The sequence below is a fragment of the Diceros bicornis genome, chromosome 32 (assembly GCF_020826845.1).
Source record: "Diceros bicornis minor isolate mBicDic1 chromosome 32, mDicBic1.mat.cur, whole genome shotgun sequence".
Taxonomy (NCBI): Eukaryota; Metazoa; Chordata; class Mammalia; order Perissodactyla; family Rhinocerotidae; genus Diceros; species Diceros bicornis.
In genome coordinates this window covers 19,322,155-19,336,462 of record NC_080771.1, presented here as the reverse complement: position 1 = coordinate 19,336,462, position 14,308 = coordinate 19,322,155, and the positions used below count along the sequence as shown (strand labels likewise).

The 14,308-nt window shown below is 48.1% G+C and overlaps 1 protein-coding gene across 1 annotated transcript in view; it reads left to right on the top strand.

Annotated features, from left to right (window-relative positions):
- ATP6V0D1 (ATPase H+ transporting V0 subunit d1) overlaps positions 1-14,308 on the top strand; it is a 39,051-nt gene that overhangs the window by 377 nt on the left and 24,366 nt on the right. The window lies entirely within an intron of this gene.

Below are 14,308 nucleotides of genomic sequence, written 5' to 3'. Positions count from 1 at the left end.
CGGGCGCGCCGGAAGGGAATCTGCCTGCAGCTGCGGCTCGGCGCGGGCCGAAACGCAACCAAAGCTTTAAGAACCGCAGTGGTTCGTCTCTACTGGGGCCGCCTCTTCCCCAGTTATGCCCGCCGTGTAGTTTGGAAGGGAAGGTCGCTCGGGAGTGGTTGGTCGGTGCGAGACGTGCCTGTACAAACCTCTTTACTCTAATGCAGCCGGAGAGCTGTCCCGTGGCAACGCGTAGGAAAGCTAAGCGGAAAAGTCTCCACTTCCCTCTAACACGTACACCAAGGCCTTTGGGGTCATTGTGTCTTCGCGCTGGGCGGCGGGGTGAGCCTTCCTGGGGAATTGCTGACCCAGCTTAGTGCGAGTTTCCTCCCATCACCGAACCACTGGCTGAGCAGAGGCAGTGTTTGGGAGAGCAAGGAGTGGCCCTACAAGTCTGGAAGTTCATACACACGTATTTGGCCAATAAGTTCCACCCCCTCAGCGAGAAGGATGCCTGTTGGGACATGGTTTCTTAGCGCAAGAATGGTCAAGAAGCCGAGTTCCCCATTCTTCTCAGCACACACAGCTTCAAAGTAGGATTGACGCCCTGAGACACAGCTGCATCAAATTTACTGAATTAGCGATGTCCCTGATTACAGTCTTCGTGCCTGCTTCTCTCCCAGGTGGTAGTGAAGGGCACAGTAGCTGGGATGTGAGTTCGCATTCCTGACCCCCAAGTGGTACCCTTGAGCTAGCCTTGTGGTTGGTAGCTGGAGGGGAAAGATGGCCAGATGATTCGCCCTCTAGAGAAAATTTTCCTCATCAAAAACTTGAGGTTAAAAGTGAGCTAGCTCAATGAGGGGCCAGCCCTGTGGCGCAAGTGGTTAAGTGTGTGCGCTCGCCCAGGGTGTGTCGCTTGTTAAGCCATGCTGTGGTGGCGTCCCATATAAAGTAGAGGAAGATGGGCACCGATGTTAGCTCAGGGCCAGTCTTCCTCAGCAAAAAAAAAAGAGGAGGATTGGCATTGGATGTTAGCTCAGGGCTGATCTTCCTCACAAAAAAACAAAAAAATGAGTTCAATAAAAAAAATCAGTTATTGTTTACCTTGCAAACTAGATCAGTAACGTGAAAATAAATACCTTTAAAATTTAAAACTCATTGAAGTTAAAATACAGTTGTGGACTCTGATTTTACCATAAATGTGTGAAAAAAGTTGTTCACTTCTGTTATGAGGGTGGAGGTGAGGAAGGAGAGGAGAGCACTTGAGGATGCTAAGTTGTAGGAGCCTGCCAGCAACCTGTTTGTCCTCACTGTGGGAAAAGGAGGAAAAACAGACGGAGGCTGCCTGGGGCAGGGCCTGGCACACAGTTGGCACTTAATGTGAGTTTTGTGGACTGACTGGGACTGGAGGAAGATCTTTATTTGCTTAAATCTGAGGAGGAACTCTATTGATTATCAACTGGTGTTTGGTAAATTTGTGTCTCTTCTAGGCTTTCTTCACTCTTGCTGCTACCTACTCCCCCCAACCCCCACCCCGTAGAGCTTCTAGGGGCACAGGGTTGCCATCTTCCCAACAGACCTTCCATCCTCCTCCATAAACAAGTTAGGCCATTCTTCCTACAGCATTGCTGAGCACATGGCCCCCCATTGTGGATCATTATCCAGACCTTTAGTGTGGCATTCAGGGATTCCCTTGGTCTTTCACACATACTCCTTTCCCTGACCCAAGCCATTCCCCCAGCTCTTGGTATATACATAGTGTGGCAGACTTTGAAGTTAGGCACATCTGAGTTTGAATCCCAGCCCTGCCAATTACTGGATTACCATAGACAAATTATTTAACATCTCTGGGCCTTGAGTTCTTCGTCTGGGATATTAACAGCACCATCTCATAAGACTGTGAGATGTCAACAAGCTTATTACATGTAAAACACTTAGCCCAGTACAAAGCACAGAGGAAGTGCTGGTAAATGTTAGCTCTTGTTTTCAGTATTACTTGCACCTGCCATTACCTCTGCTTCCTTCTTGTCCCCATAAAGCTCAGTGATTCCCACCCTTCAAGGCCCAGCCCCAGTACCATCCCATCTTAGAACCTGTTTGTGGCCATGCTTGGCTATATGTTGTTCCCTCCATCCAGTTACAGCTCCTGTGGTGTTTGTGCTGCTTTCCTAGAAGTTTCTTGACATAGAGTTTGGGATTCTTGGGACTCTGTATGCGGGAGATGCTCAGGAGTTTCAGGGCCTGGGGATAACCAGAAGCAGGAAGGAATGACCAGAAACCCCAGTTGTCCTCTACAGAAAGGCCTTCTGTGCTTCTGAAGGTGACATCAGAGGCCTGGCCTCTAGACCTTTGTTGCTGGGTGTTTTTGCCTCCTCATCTCCAGGGGAAGGGGGAGGAGGGAAAGGGAGAGGGAGGCGGGAAGGGGAGACCAAGGAAGCCTGTGGTCCATTATCAGATAACATGTTTCAGGTGTTGGAAGGTTCCCAGAAGGCTCATGACTTTGGGAGGAGGGTGTTTATTTGTTCTGCAAGGTAGGACAAGTTTTGACCCTCCACCACACCCTAGCCTTCCTCCTTGGATTCCATTCCAGCAGGGCATCTGCTACTGACCTCTTCTGCTGCTAGAACTTGGTCTCTTAGGACCTCTGAAGCCCGTGTGTCCTCCATTGTCCATCTTGCTTGATTGTCTCTTCTCAGAGGTAGGAGAAAGAACCTAGAGAGATCCTACTCCTTTGGTGAACGGAGGGGACAGAGCTGGGTGGTCCTAAAGCTCTGAGTGTTTCTCTGACAAATGTGTTGAGTACCTTCTGGGAGCTGGGTCCTGTGCTAGGGACTTGTGGGGAAGAGGAGGTGGGTTAGAGATGTACAAAGAGAGATCATACAGTATTACTTTGAATGTTTTCATTCATTCAGCATATACTTACAGAACACCTATGTTATGCCGGGCACTGCGATAGAAGCTGAGATACTTTGTTGAATGATGTTCTCTTGACCTGCGTAGTCTGGGGGTAGAGGTCAGTGGGGGCAAGGGAAGACATTAAGAGATCACTGTAGCATAGAGCTTACTACTTCATGGCTGCATATAAACTCTCTGTCCTGAATTTCATCATCTGTAAAATGTAGTAGCACCTACCTGGTGGGGTGGTGATGAAGGTTAAACGAGATAATCCCTGTAAAGCGCTTAGCATGAACTTGGCACATGGTAAGTGCTGAGTCAGTGTGTTAGCTGCTGTTCTTGTTAAAGTAAACTAAATATATAATTACATATTAAGGGTGATACCTGTGAAAGGGGCAGTGGAGAAGTGATAGAGAATCACAGGGGAACTTTCTTGAGAGAGTGTGGCTGGTTAAGACCCTGCTGAGGAAAGGGTATTCGAGCTGAGATGTGAACAGTGAGGAACTAGTTATGCAGAGAGCTGGGGGGAAGAGCATTTCAGGCAGACAGACCAGCTTGCAAAGGCAGAAATAGTCAGGCCAATCAGAGAGACCAAAAGGAGGCCCAGGTGGCAGAGTTGGGCGGAGGTGGGGAGGGGGGTTGGTTGGTTAAAAAGATCAGGCTGAGCCCAGGTGAGGAACCCCTGGCTCCTTAGCACTGGGTATGGGGCAGAGATAGTGATGTATGGAGCACCACCTTCCAGAGGCCTGCTGAGTTTGAGGTGGTTGGATGTGACTAAGTGAATGTATTTCGGATCATGAGGAGCATATGTAGTGCTACTTTGATGTTCAAGTGTTCATCTGCTCATTCAAGAAACACTTCTTGAAGGCTACTGTGTGCGTGCCTTGGGCCTTATAAGTGAGCCAGGCAGGTGTTTCAGGCGTTACCACAGTTCTGAGCCTGAACTGTCAGCTTTGACCCTGGATTCAGCCTAAAAGCATTGCTATTAATTTGTCTGATTGGATGTGGGGAATTCAGGTGTGAGTGAGGCTCCAGCTCTGCCCTCCAAAATTTACCCCTTCCTCTTTTCTCTGTAAAACTATTTATTATGGATATCGTCAAACATATACAAATTAAAAGGAATAGTATAATGAACCCATAAGTAATAATCACCTAACTACAACAGCTATCAATTCTTGTTGTTACAACAGTTATCAATCTTGTTTTAATAATAGCTCCACTTGTGCCGCCACTCCCAAATTATTTTGAAGTAAATCCCAGACAGCACATGATATCAGCTGTAAATATTTTGGTGTCTCTGAAAAAGATCATGACTTTTTTTTTTTAAATAACTGCAATATGTACTATTATTCTTCCTTTAAAAGAAACAACAGTAGTTTATTAATGTCATCAAATATCAATTTAGTGTTCAGATTTCTCTGATTGTCTCAGATATTTTTTAAATATGATTTGTTTCAATTAGGATCCAGATAAGATCCATACATTTCAAGTGATTGATGCTATCTCAAGTCTTTTAATATATAGGTTTTCTGTCTCTGTTATTTTTCCTTTTATTTGTTGAAGAAGCTGGGTCATTTGATTTATACATTTTCTGTCCATTTCAGTTTCACTGATTACATCCATTCTATATAGTTTAATATGTTGCTCTGTCCTTGTTTTTCCTGTAAATTGATAGTTAGATCTAGAGGCTTAATTAGATTCTGGTTTGATTTTTTTTTTTTTTTAAGACCGTTTAATAGATGATGTTTGCACTTCCATTAGGAGGCATATAACATCTAGTTGTTTCTCTTTTTGTGACATAAGGAATCATTGACATTTATTGCCGAGAACCATTATTTCATTAGGGGTTGAAAATTAGTGATATTCTAATTCCGTGTTTCCTTCTGCAGTTGCTAGCTTTGAATACTTCTATACTTGGAAACTTGCAGTAATCAACTACTTGGTTACCCTGAAATACAGTCTATATAGGAGAGGCAGGATAAATGCTTGATTTTTTTCCCATGTTTACCAGCTTTCAAAATAATGAGTTGGTTTTCCAACATCCTCCACAGATGATTAATGAGGTTTGTGTGTTCTTCTTTTTGTTTGTTTAGTATCATAACAGGCTTATGGATTTTAATATATTTGTTCAGTCTTTTAAGTATATTGATACTCAAATTGTCCCTTGGCCAGGGGGAGCTTATTCAATAGGCTGCCAAGTCTTTTTGACACAATCCTGTAGCCTTTGAGAGCTTCCTTACATCTGAGATGATAATATGTTCTAATCTTACCTTGTACATTTCCTGACCCAGACCTAGAGTCTTCATTTCTCTTAGGAGACCTGGTTCTTTTTATTGGAAAATGATATTTAGAGACTATGAGATGAGTCCAAGGGGTTCTCATTTCTACTGGATTGGTCATTGTTTCTAGGATTTTTCTATGGATTCTTACTCAGAAACTTGGAAAATATAGAAAAGCATATGGCTTGCTGGATTATGCAGCCGCAACTCAGCTGATGGGTACCAGATGCCAGTTTCCTAATTTGGAATGGAGGCTCTACCTGATACTTGGACCAGTCAGGACATCTCCTTCCTGTTGTAAAGAAATATAATTAACATTGAGGAGGAGGAGAGCCGGTGAGTTAGATGCTTGGGGACCATAGTCGAAGAGCTCACGTATATGATATGCTGGTTGTCTTCCAGAACACTTTATCCCTCTGTGTCCTGAGTTGTTTGTCTTCTCTTCGTAATGACATCTTCTTCTGCATTTCAACATTATTTCACAAGAGACTGTCTCATATGGGAAGAAGAAAGCAAGACTCCAGGCTGGGCTTGGCCAATTACCAGTCACATGAAACTGCAGATGCAAATATAGATGGTGTCTTCAAAGAGTGGCAAGTCATTCAGCACTAATTGCGGTGTGGTTGGGGTGTGGCTGGAAAGTTAGACAGAGATCAGCTTTTGGAGAATTGCAAAAACCATGGGAAGTGCTTTGTCTTGAGTGCAGGGGAGGGAAGGTTAAATTACTGGACTTGTACTTTATTTATTTATAAATATTTATTTATTTAGTGTGTGTGTGTGTGTGTGTGTGGGGAAGATCAGCCCTGAGCTAAAATCCATGCCAATCCTTCTCTTTTTGCTGAGGAAGACTGGCCCTGGGCTAACATCTGTGCCCATCTTCCTCTACTTTACGTGGGACGCTGCCACAGCATGGCCTGACAAGCGGTGCATCGGTGTGCGCCAGGGATCAGAACCTGGGCCGCCAGCAGCAGAGCGCATGCACTTAACCGCTACGCCATGGGGCCAGCCCCTGGACTTGTACTTTAAAATGTACCTGCAGTGTGAAAAGTGAATGGGAGGTGGGGGCCACGCCAGAGGTGGAAGAACAGTTCTCAGGGTCTTATAAGTAATCCAGGCCAAAGATGATGACACCTGTCTTCAGGCATTGGCAGGGAACATTGTGGGGGAATTTTAGGAAGAAGAATTGATAGGACTTGGGAGTTGGATAAGGAGGCTGAGGAAGAATGAAGAGTCAAGGCTGATGTCCTCATCTCTGTTTTAGGCAACTGTGGGGTAGTTGGCAGAGTGAAATGATGGTGGAATGTAGAAGGAACAGGTTGGAGAAAGTGAGAAGATGGGATTGAGCAATCTGTGAGCCATTTGAGTGGAGATGTAGAGGCTGTTTTTGGTTCTCAGATGTGAGGTCTGAGCTTGGGAGACAGCTTGGGAAATCGGGGAGCAAGTGTGGCCAGTGTCCGAGAGAGCATAGAGTCAGAAGAGTAGAGGCCCGAGATGAGACTCTTCTCCAGAAAAGGCTTCAATTAAGCAAGGGCGGGAGCGGGTCCTTCCAGAAAGGCCAAGGGCATCCCCTGAGAGGGGGTAGCTCCAGTGGAGAACCTGAAAAAGAACGGGGTGGTGAATGCCAGACATGGCCAAGAGATTGAAATAAAGTCAGACAGGGCCGGCCCCATGGCTTAGCGGTTAAGTGCGCGTGCTCCGCTACTGGTAGCCCGGGTTCGGATCCCGGGCGTGCACTGACGCACTGCTTCTCCGGCCATGCTGAGGCCGCGTCCCACATACAGCAACTAGAAGGATGTGCAGCTATGACATACAACTATCTACTGGGGCTTTGGGGGAAAAATAAATAAATAAAAATTAAAAAAAAAAAAAAAGTCAGACAGCCTTCCATCTGGTTTTGCCATTCAGAGGTCGTTGGTGAGCTTAATGAAAACAGAGGAGAGTGGGACTAGAAGCTGATGGCAGTGGATGGAGTGAATGGGCAGAGACAATGTATAGACAGAGCAGAGCTCATTGATGAATTAATCCCAGCTCAGCCACTTACTGGCTTTGTGACCTTGGGCAAGTCATTTATCCTCAGCTGTATAATGGAAATATTAGTAGCATCTCTCCAAGATGTTTGTGAAGTGTAAGCACAGGGCCTGGTGCCGAGTGAGCAGTCAGAAGCCAGCTGTTCCCACCATGGTTATTACCTCCTGTCACTGCCAGGAGGCGGGCACCATGCTGGGCCTCCAGGGGGTGATGAAAACATGTCACACAGGCCTTGATGGGGGCAAGTGTTCCTGTCTAATGGGCAGACTGGTGGATATCAAAACAGCATTGAGTGTACAGTAGGTGCAGGGTACATTTTAAGGAGTGTGGGACCATGGAGGGTATGACAGAGGGTACGGGGTTTCTTTTCGGGGTGATGAAAATGTTCTAAAATTGATTGTGGTGATGGTTGCACAACTCTGTGAACATACTTTAAACTATTGAATTGTATACTTATTTATTTTTTGCTAAGGAAGCTCTGCGCTAACATCTGTTGCCAGTCTTCCTCTTTTTTGCTTGAGGAAGATTAGCCATGAGCTAACATCCATGCCAGTCCTCTTCCATCTTGTATGTGGAACGCCGCCACAGCATGGCTAGTGAGTGATGTAGGTCCGTGCCAGGGATCCGGACCCCTGAACCTGGGCCACCCAGGCGGAGCGCGCAGAACTTTAAACCGCTTGGCCGTGGGGCCAGCCCCTTGAATTGTACACTTTAAATGGGCAAATTGTATGGTATATGAATTATATCTCTGTAAAGCTGTTACAAAAAGAAAATTAGGCAGACCAAGGAGATGGGAAGAAGGAATGGCATTAGCAGTCTCGGAAAGATGAAGCTGCATAGAGTGTCAGAGGAGCTTCAGGAACTGGAAAGAGAGAGTAGAACATGTGTCAAGGATGTGCAGGGGCTGAGTGAGGATAGGTGCATTGAACTGGCTCATGGAAGGCCTTGGGTGCCTTGGAACGACACACAGTTCAGGAGGGATGAGGGTTATGGTAAAAAAAAAAAAAAAAGAGATTCTTATGTTAGGTCAAAGTCAGTGTGTGTGAAATGTCTAAGAGTTTCTGTTTATAGTCTTGCCTGGAAATATTTTGTATGTTCCATTTTGTTTGTGAAAGGAGACTGTATTGAATTGGTGAAATTAGATGACATCCATGGCTTGAACAGGAAGATGAGCTTAGCTCAATCCAAAATTCCTCAGAGTCAGATATGATCCAAAGGAAGAAATAACACGATCCTGACAATCCACTGACCACAAGCAGGGGAGAAGAGCTCAGGGCATTGGGAGAAGGGTGTGTAGAAGGCCATAACTCGGGATAGTTGGCACTGTGGAATGAAGGGAACAGGCACGTTGAGTCTCTGAGCTATGAGATCCTGGGCCCCCACACACACCTGAAGTTTTTCCCTCAGTATTTGAGGATCCATGTTGTCCTGACTGCCCTGGGGAGTGGCATCACTGTGTGAAGAGACACAGTGCCCAGTGATTAATGAGCTGGCATGGATCATTGGTGGTGACTGGGGCTGCCTTGACTTGTTCCTCTCCAGCTTGTTGCTGCTGCCCCAGAGGATGAGGCCCCCAGAGCGAGAGTGGAAGCTAGGGATAGGCAGAAAGGAGGTCTCCTGCCCTGAGCCAGCTTGGACTTGGTCTCTCAGTAGATGAAGAAGGGGGGAATTGTGAAGGGGGTGGGGGTTGGTGGTGTGATGCAATTAGAGACTTGGTCTGGGGCTCTAGAGGATGGATTCAGGAGGAGCCAGGCTGGAGGTAGGCAGCTATTCCAGCTCTCCAGGCAAGAGAGCATGGGCTGAACCAGGGCAGGAGTGGCATGAGGGAAGATGAAGGACTGGGTTGGAGACCAGCTTAGAGGATGAGACCCACAAGATTGGGCCAGTTTTCGTTAGGTATGTGAGTGAGAGGGATTAGAATACAGGCTTCTGACTTCATAAATGACTGGGTGGGGGCTGGAGCTGCTTCTGAGATGGGGACCACCACAGGAGGAGATGGTTTGGGGCATGGATGGGGTGGTGGAAGGGGAGGTGTTCTGTCTCAGATGTGTTGAGTTGGAGTGTCTGAGGGAGATGGCTTGGTGGGTCTGGAGCTCAGGGGAAATAGCACTAAAGATACCAATCTGGAAGTCATCAGTACGCTGGCTGGCGGCAGTTCAGCCTACACTCGGCCATCTGTTGGCTTGCAGCCAGGCCAAGCCTCCCTTAAAAGCCTAGTCCTGCCCTGAGTCCTGCCAGGAGGCTGGAGAGCAGGCTTAATGGCAGGCCAAGTGGACACAAGAGGAGTCTGACAAGGACATCTGGCATGGAGCCTAATTTGGCAGGCAGTGCAGGGAGAGCGACAGCCAAGGATTCCCCTCCAGATCTCTGCCATGCCTCCTCCGGCATGACTGGGCATGGTATTTTTTTGTTTTCTTTTTAACTAAACATAATTTTTTTTTAATTCTAAAACTGAAGTTGGAAGGGTGACTCAGCGTGGACCTTTTGGGGGACAAGTTTTCATCACCTTGTTAAAACATTGCATGTATATATATATACTCTGTGACCCTATATCCCCACTTAAAGGATTGTATTTCTAGATTAGCACAGGATGTCATATCGCAGTGTTCACACCAGCCTTGTTGGTAACAGCAACCTGTTAGAACCAACAGGATTTTCATTGACAAGGGTGTAGTTAAATAAACCATGGTCTATCCTTACAATGGAACACTATGCAAGTGCTCAAAAGCATGAAGTTCCACAAGGACTGACTTAGAAATATATTGTTAGGTGAGAAGTTGCAAAGCATTATGTATAATATATTCCCATTTTGGTAGAATACCATGTGCACATGGAAAAGTGTTTGGAAGCATAGACACCAAGTTGTCTAGAGTGGCAGCCTCTGGAGAGAGGGATTGGAGAAGCTAGGAGGAGGAACATGTCAATCTTCCATTGTTTGAATGAGTGAACAAATATTTTATAATTTAAAACATCCAATAAAGATATCTAAAATAAGGGAAATTAGAACATACAGGTAAGCAAAGAGAAAGTGCTTGCATCCAACAGCCATCTAAGCTGAAACTCCTGCTGATGACCCTAGGCATTAGACTTCCAGATTTTGGTTCGCAGCATTGTAGGGCTGGTCTGAGTCTTAGGGAACCCCCATCAAGCCCCTTCCCCTTCTCTTTACACCTGAAGACTCAGAACCCTGGGGCCCCTACCCAGGTACGGCTCCATGCTCACCTCTCACCTGGCCATTTTTCTCTCCTTCCTTTTTCTCTTCCTCCCCACCCCCACTTCTTGCTTTCTCGTCACTGATTACATCTGGCACTGGTATATACTTTAGCCTGATTTTATCTGGGAATCTGTTTATGGTCAAGACAGTGAGAGTCAACACTGAAACTGATAACCCCTGTTTCATAAGCCTTGCCCCAGAAGTTCAGGTCAGAACTTGCTCTGTGGTGGGTGATAACACACTTTTTCTTGGAATTACTCAGTGAATTCTTGGGCCTGGTTTCTGAGGTGGAGCAAGTACCTGAACCCATGCCTAGGGCCTTTTGAGGTGGCCTCAGCCCCATCCAGGGCCCTTAAAGATGGGCTTTCTGGGTGACCAGGGTTTCTAGGTGGCAGTTTAAACATTTTGCATAAAACCCTTCTGGAATGTATTAGTCTCATTTTCCCCGCTTTCTTAGCAGCACACGCTGAACATATTAGAGCTTCTTCTGCCTTAGGACTGTTAGACTTGAAATGAGATGGAACAGAACTGCTGTCCTTGAGGGCTCAGGTCTGCCTCCAATAATTTTCTCCTTCGCCCCCCTGTCAGGACACCCATTCACCCTTCCTGCTGTGGTCAGAGTGCCTGCTACAGCACTCTAGACCGCTTTTCTAACTTGTAGCTGTTCTTGTGCTTTGGACTCAGCTGTCAGACACACTCCAGCTTTTTGGGGGCGGGGGAAGGTGTCCCTGTCAAGAATGAACAGGTGTGAGGACCTGAGGTAATGGTCTTTCTTGTAAATCATCTGCACCTGCTCCGAGTCAGGACCCTATGGCCTCTTTGGGTTACTAGGACCTTTGTTGAGTTCTGTGTGAGGCCAAGCATCGGGAAGACCATGACTCCCTTTCTGGCCAGCTGTGTGGCACTGAGCATGGGATTTAATGCCTTGAAGCTTATTTGCCCACCTGTAAGATGAAACAGAAATCACTTGCAGGTTGTTAGGATTCACCAACACAGTGCCTAGCCAGAGTGGATGCTCAGTAGATATTTGTATGATTGGATGAGTGACAGCTCTTTATTGCTACTGGAAGGGTACTAGGCTTTGGGATATGGGGGAGGAGAAGCTGAGGCCCCCATCCTGCACTGTGTCATAGATTGTTCTGTTTCTGGGTTATTGAGCACTTGCTTTTTTTGGATACAGCATTAGGCAGTAGAGACGGGGTAGAGCTGGATAAAGGGATTTGGAGTCTTGGGAAGGTCTGACCGAACTGGAGAACAAATGTAGAGGGCTGAGGATGCCCAAGCTTCCTCTACATCCTCTTCAGTCTTGCCCCTCAGAAGGCTCTGTCTTTACGGATGCAAGATAGACCAGTCTCTAATGACCAGATTCAAGCTCACGTTGTCTCCATTCTGGCTTTCCCAGACTCTTGTCCACCTCAAGCCTATTCTCTGTTCTTTGTGACACATACCTGCATGGCTGTTTGGGTGCCTGCAGCCTACTCCCCCGGGGATGGATGGCTGGGGGAGATACGGACCAGGAGTCTGAGGCTGTGATTAAATTGGAGGGGTGTGTTGAGAGGGAGGTGGAGCGGAACCCCTCGCTGTTGACAGTGCCACCCTCCTTGTGGCCACAAGAGGGTGCACCAGGACCACTTGGCTGCCAAAGAACCGGGGGAAGGGCTGTGGCTAGACCATTGATTCAGATCTCCTCTGCTTCTCTGCACAGCACTTGCCTATGGCGGCTGTCTCCTGGGACTCTGCCTTGGGCCCTGCTTCCATCACCCAAGTCACAGTTGGCCTTCTCAGATTAAGTGGGGCTCGTGGATCAGTGTCTTCTGTCTGTCCATCTCTTCTTTCCCTCACCTCCCTGTGCCCCAGCTTTCTGGGTTAGGAAGAGGAAGGCCAGGGGACATGCCCTGATGCTCTCCACCTTGGTGCCCAGTGCAGGCTGCTCCAGTCTTGAAACCAAGCTGTGCTCATTTACCCTGGGTCATGCTGGCAGCTCACAGAGTTGGAGCAGCAGCGACGGCACAGTGTGATAGCTATGAACCAAGGGTCTTGGAGGCTCCCAGTAGGAGCTTGAGGTTGCACAGGGATTAGGGCCACGCTGCCCAAGCTCCCAGAAGCACCGCCCTTCCCCAAGTAGCCTCCACTCTTGTCCTGCCACCCTTGTCCCTCCAGGAGAGGAGAAATTCATCCTCAGGACCGACTCCTCTCCTGCCAACTTCCTTCAGCACTTTGGGGGACACGTAGGAGTACGTGTGGCACATACAGGTACATGTGTATAGGGTGACTCTGGGAGAGGCCCAAACCAGGCACCCCAAACTTTCTATAGGCACTGTAGGTACACACAGTCATGTTGGGAATGGGGTTGTTATCAAGTGCTTGACAACTCTCCTCCTCCACCCTGCACCCCAGGTTAGGGGGCCTTTCCATTGGCCTCCCTGGCTTCTGCCTCATTCAACAATTACTCCTTGGCTGATTTTTTAAAAAAAATCTATCCTGGAATATTGGCCTTTCTCTTCTTGTAGAGGCAGGAAAATTAAGGCCCTGAAGGGCTGCTTTCACATAGCCTTAGGCCTGCTCTGCCTGTCAGCATCCAGCACCCTGCAGCTCAAGGGGCTGGGCTGGGGCTGCCCCCTGCATGAATGCAGGTGGTCTTGAGGAGCAGCAGGCAGACTTGTGGTTGGGAGGAAAGGGATGTGTGGAGGAACAGCCCGGACTGGTTGCTGGGCACTGCTTTCCTGGCCAACTCTGGCCTGGTCCTGGACACTTGCCCAGACTTTGTCTCCCCTTGGCCACTCAGGCAATGGCTTTCGGGCCTTGACCTCAGCTGAGGCTTCATGTTTGGCTGGCAGATGGGGCTTTCCCCTCTGAAGAGTCATCTGTGGTGTCCTTGATGCTGCAACTTGGCCTTTCCTGCCTGTCCCTGCTCTGATGGCTGCTCAGAGGCTCCACAGCCCCAGGCCTCTACTGCACCTGCTGTCAGTTCTGCTAAGGCTGTTCTGCGAGTACTCAGGCCTCTGAGGTTATCCTGAGATCGAGTTGCCCTTGGGCTGGGGTTGCGGAGAGTAAGTGCAGTCCGGGCCTGACTAAAGAGTATCAGAGCTGACCAGGTCCCTGGTGGTAACCTCATCCAACCCTCTTATTTTACTGGGAAGTTTGCTGCCACCTGAGGCCCAAGGGCTTGCTTGTGGTCTCCTGACACCCATCTTGGCTCCTCCTGTCCAATCACTCTACATTCTTTGATTGTTTCCTTCATTTATTCTTTCATTTATTCACTCAAGGATACCTGGACTGTGCCTCTGCGTGTCCGGCCCCCGACTCAGGAAGCAGTGGTCAGGTGAAAGAGGCCCTGCTTCTGGAGCCCTCACTGTTCCCCTGGGCACTTGCCACATGGTATCTTTCTGTCTTGGAGATTAAAGGATTAGAAATCAAGGAATACAGGTGAGCTACAACCATGACCCAGCACACAGGGCCCTGAGGCTGCCAGGTCATGGGTTGTAGCTCACCCGTTGTCCCCCACCCTCAACCTCTTAAGCTCCAAGCTAGATACCATGTGTCAGGGGCTGGGGGAAATGAGAGTCCTGGAGTGTTATCTATCCTTCAGGCCTGGCCCAGGCTCCATGCCTTTCTATCACCCCCATCTCTCCATTGGCTTCCATCATTTGGACCTAGCATCTGCTCTGAGGCTCCGTGAGCAGGCGACGACCGCACTCCCCGGGGCCGGCCCAGGTCCACAGTGCTGATCGTGCTCAGTCTGACGTGTTACTGCTTCTCCTGCACCTGTCCTGCCAGGCCCTTGAGCAGAGTGGGTGGGGGGCCTGGGAGTGCTATACAGGACCAGCCTGGATAGTTACTGTTCCTGCCGCTTCCTGCCTGGCCCAAGCCTCTTGGCTCTGCTGGGCATGGGTATGGAATGGATTAACTCTGT